Source organism: Rattus norvegicus, chromosome 10, assembly GCF_021556685.1.
Source record: "Rattus norvegicus strain SHRSP/BbbUtx chromosome 10, alternate assembly SHRSP_T2T, whole genome shotgun sequence".
NCBI lineage: Eukaryota > Metazoa > Chordata > Mammalia > Rodentia > Muridae > Rattus > Rattus norvegicus.
In genome coordinates, this window is record NC_141543.1 from 112,803,884 (window position 1) to 112,809,261 (window position 5,378).

Here is a 5,378-nt window from a genome sequence, read left to right on the forward strand (position 1 = left end):
CTGGGGTCAGGAGGCATTGATCTCGCTGAGTCATCAGCAGGGGGAGAGCGTAGGTTCTCAGATACCCTTGGGAAGGTCCTCAGGAACCCGTCCCAGCCCGTCCTGGCATTGCCCCTCACCACATGCATGTTTTTCCATTCGAATTCCAGACAGATGACGGATGAACAGATGAAAGCCAGGCTGCTGGAGCTAATGGCAGGCATCTCCAGTCTCGGGCCATTTCTAGGCCAGTGAGAATGTTGTCCCATGTTGGGTCAGAAAGACCAAGTCCTTCAGGACTGATCTAGCTCCATAGGATCCCTGTCCCTGCCCCCTAACCTGCCAAGGTCAGGTACACAGGCTGGCAGTGACCTAAGGCTAAACATGGCAGACTGCAGCTTTATCTTGCTGGGACCACATATGTTGAGGCTGAGTGGGGTGATGGTGAGAAGGGCATTCAGCAGCCAGGGACCTCTCAGCTACCCTCCCCTACAACACAGCCTGAGATATCTCCATGATCTCTGTCCAGCCCAGGAGTCAGCCTTCTGGGGATGTCCCTTCCTCCCTTACCCAGCTTTTTTCACCTGCAGTGCTCGCAGATGACACAGACTGGCTGGCCATTTGTGTCTTTCAGGTATTACAGTGACCTTGTCAGCTGTCCTGTTGCTAGACCATCTTTCTATTAAGCCCCCTTAGCTAAGGAACTAGGTGTTTGAGGGGCACCCGAGCTCTGCAGGAGGGGACATGGGAGAGGAAATATGGCCAGATGTTAAACACTGATGCTTTCTTACAGGGTTCTAGCAAAGACACTACCCAGAAGCTGTGCTGGTAGGACTTCCATCTGCCCAGGTGGCCATGAGCCGGGAACATAGCTACTTTGGCTGGCCAACAGGGACACAGTGGTCCTTTCACAGCGTCTGGCAACTGGCAGCGTAATTGAAAGTCCAGATCCTGTGTCTCACTCCATAAATATGCATCAGTTCGAGATTCAAAGGCACCACAGGTGTCCAGGGTGGCTCCCTGCGCATTGGTGTGCAGTGGTGGCTAGCGTGTGCCAAGAACTCTTGTAGGGTTGGAACCCTGAACAGAGTTGGGGCTGGGCCCTGATGGATGAGTCAACCTGCACAGAGAGCCTGAAATACAGGCATAGATCAGGTCTGTCTGAGCTTAAGGCCTCTGAGAGGGGCACAGAAGCATGGGGGACAGAAGGCACCGGTGGTTATCCTTACCAAGCCGACCCTGCATCTGCCCTCACTGAGAGACAGAGATGGGGAGGGCTCATGGATCTGATCTATGCATTGCCAAGCCCCCCCCCCCACTTTGATTTCTTCTAGTCCTCCCTGTAGGTAAAAAGATACTTTGCCACAGAGGGTGAAAGGCTAGGGCAGGCCTTCTCTAAGGAATTGGGCACACTAGAGGAAGACAGGAGATTGAGGCAAGATGCATGAGGTTCAAGAAACTACATGGGTGTGTGGAGACTCTAGGATACCTATCTCCTTAAACCTCTCAGGCCTTTTAAATAGTCTATCAGCCAGAATTCTCTGTTCTTATCAAAAGTCATAGAAGGGAGCATTGGAGTGGCTGTAATCTCCCAATATGGCACAGCCAGAGAGAATTCCGTGAGCCCCTGCCAGCCTTCTTAAGAATAGAGATATGGCCCTGAGTACCCCTTGTTCTGCCTAATCCAGGTCTCAAGAAGGGATAGCAAACTAGAAAACCAGATGGGGCAGAGTTAGAGCTGATGTCCTCTGGGCAGCTGGTGCACAGGCTGCAGACTCTTCCCTGCATGTAAGGGTCACAGTGTTCTGACACACAGGTGCAGATACCAAGGGTGAGCCCCAGAGGGAACAAAGGGTGTTCCTTAACTCCAAAAGGCCCAGACCTGCTCTCTCCCAGTTGGTGCTAACAGGAAGGAAATGAAAGTGCAGAAACAATGCTCAGATTAAGACCCATAGAAAGCCAGGTGTGGTGGTGCACGCCTTTATTCCCAGCACTTGGGAGGCAGGGAGAGGCAGACCTCTGCACCCAGTTCCACACCAGTCAGAGCCATACAATGAGACTGTGAGACTGTGAGACAGACAGACAGACAGACGAGACAGAGACAGAGACAGAGACAAAAAGACAGAGACAGAAAGATCCATGGAGAGAGCTAAGGAGGACCTGGTACCTCACAGGGATGAAATCAGACATCCAAGAAATGGATGAAACCCTGATATTTACAGTGTCAGGTATCCTAGGAGAGACTGCTGAGAGGGGGCTGGGTTGCAATTTATCGGAGAGCCTCTGGGGAAGTATATCTGGGCCTTCCTTCTGTTTGATTCCAGTCCAGTATTTCTAAGGTATTTGTCTTGCTGCTGTAAACTGTGGGTGATGTTCCCCGGGTTATCTTGAAAGTAATGTGTCAACTGAGCACATGAAACACAAATAAACTTCGGCCGTCGCTTTGTTTGCCTCCTGCCTCAGAGTCAAGAGCATCAAAGAGGTGGGACATTCATTGAACCTTGACGGAGGTTCCTGAGGTCGATGGCCCCTAGATGGAAGCTGGATGCATAGGATGGGTGAGGGGACATTTCTCAGACTTCCCCAGGGTTCCTCTGCAAGTGTTAGGTGTGGAAAATCATGGATGGGGCTCAGAGAACACGTGTGAGGGGCTGGGGTTAGGATCAGTGTGACTAGAGCTTTCCTGGGTACCCTGCCCATACCTGAGTTTGCAAGGTGGCGTCAACCCAGACCCACTGCCTCCCAGACCCGGCTTCCTTTCAGTCCTTTGCTAGGAAGCACCCATGCAACTGCTGTCTTAGGCTTGATCTTCACTTCAGTGACAAGCAAAAGTGTCTTCATTTCTGTCCACATGAGCTAGGACCTCTCTACCCCCCAGAACAGGCAACAGTTCTTGCGCTCTGGGTACAGTTCTCCTGAGGTTGATAGTGCTGTCTAGGATTTGTATAGGATGTCCAGCTCTTGCCACACCCACAGAAATCTCAACTCTTACTTATTGGCTCTGTTCAGGCATGACACCGGGTGAAGATGCTGGTCCAGAAGTAGTGAACAAAGGTCCTGCTCCACACCCTGGCTTCTGGGTGACATGTCTTTGGCAATGTCTCAGTGACAACCACAGAGCTAAAGGAAAAGAGTTATGGGGCCTCCTTATCTAGAAGGGGCTCACACAGACTTGGCTGTGGAGTCTGAGGGAGGAAACAAAACACTTGGTCTTTGCTTGCTCTGAAGGAACCTGTCAAGTAAGTATAACTTAGGTTGGATCCGTATCTAAAGTGTCACCTCATAATGTCTGCTCAGGTGATGCTTGCTCTAAAGTCTGTGGTTATTCTCCTTAACCACTAGGACCTGCAGGACCACCCTTGTTCTAGTCCTGCCCTCTGCCCATTGCTGACACCTGGCCCCAGCTTTGATCCGGCTGAGGAAGAGTGCTATGGGCCATGTGACCTTTCCAGAAACCTCTTGACCTTCATTAAGAACCATGGCCTATTCCCACTCAAGTATTTTTTCTCATGCTGTGTCCGACTGGCTTGGGACAAGACGGCTAGACCTCCTGACCAGGTAAGTACTGTCTAGAATTCCAAAGGCCACAGAGAATCAGTGTTATGACTATGGAGAAAGTACCAGACACACGCCTGTCCTGACTACTATCAGAGCTTAACGGCCAGAGCCACAAGATGACAACCGCCTGACCACTGCCCTGACTGGACAGGCCCAGGAAGCAGCGGCCCTGCAAGGTCAGCATCAACCACCAGCCAGCCAGAGCTTTGTTGTCCCCTCCTGTGATGTCCCCTCAGGATGACCAACAGGGGGCAGCAGAGGCCTCAGCACACACAGCAGTCTTGTCCATGGTAAAACCTGCTAGGACAATGATCCTCTCTGCATGTGGAGATGAGGTACCTGCCTGCCTTGAGACAGGCGGCAGAACAAGCAGTACAATGCAGACCAGGCTCCTCTATTTGCAGATCTCCTCACACCTTCACTGGCATCACAGCTACTCATTCCCAAGGAAAACGGAACTCCCAGATTTGTTCTGTTTTGTTTTAAATCAGGCCACAGGACAGCAATGGCCAGAGCTGCCTGAGCTGCCTTGGGCAACCACTGGGCATATAGATTGTGGGGGTAATTTCAACATCAAGGCCACCTGCCTCAGGGGTGCACGGCCATGTACCATGCTGCCAGGACAGAAGAGGGGTGATCCAGTAACTTCCCAGGCTGTTATGTCAAGATGGATGAATGAATCTGGTTTTTTTGGAGGGGACATTCTTGGGATTCCATTTATATGTGTGTATGGGCGAGGGGTCAGCCTTCTCCTGGGGATGTGGCCTCAGGGAGCAACTGTGGCTGACGGAGCTGGAGCTGCCCGAGTCCCAGGCCTCCCGTATGGCACTTTTGTTCCAGTTCCTCTGCCTGTTGCTGGTGGGAAGAACATGGTACCTCACTGGGCAGGAAATCCTGAGGGTGGACACAGGGATGCTGAGACCCTCCTTGGCAGGGATGTATGTGGATCCTGTACTTATGGGGATAACGCTGGAGACAAGCAGGGCTCAGCACAGCAAGACTGAGCCTAGGCTGACTTTTGGGTGCTGAATATCAGTCTCCTCCTAAAATGCACAGAGTTATCCTTCACCCATGAAACTTCTCGGGTTCCCAGAGACACCAACTGCTGGAGCCTTTTCCAAAATGCCACCATTTCTGTTCTTATGCCCCCTCTCTTTTGTGTAGTCTGTTCTAGAACGGATCATCTTCAGTGGGCTATGTGGACTGGGGCAAGATGTCTCTACAAGATGGGTGTTTCTTCCCCACAAGGGGATGCCTCTTGAGGAATGAGGCCTGCCAGTCAAAGGAGCAGCACCCAGAGCACACACCCAGGGCACACACTCAGAGCACACACTCAAAGCACACACCCAGAGCACACACCCAGGGCTCACACTCAGAGCACACACCCAGAGCACACAGTCAAAGCACACACCCAGGGCACACACCCAGAGCACACACCCAGAGCACACACCCAGGGCACACACCCAGAGCACACACCCAGGGCACACACCCAGAGCACACACCCAGGGCACACACTCAGAGCACACACCCAGGGCACACAGTCAGAGGACACACTCAGGGCACACAGTCAAAGCACACACCCAGAGCACACACCCAGGGCACACACCCAGGGCTCACACCCAGAGCACACACCCAGAGCACACAGTCAAAGCACACACCCAGAGCACACACCCAGGGCACGCACCCAGGGCTCACACCCAGAGCACACACCCAGGGCTCACACTCAGAGCACACACCCAGAGCACACAGTCAAAGCACATACCCAGGGCACACACCCAGAGCACACACCCAGGGTACACACCCAGAGCATACACTCAGAGCACATACGCAGAGCTATCAGG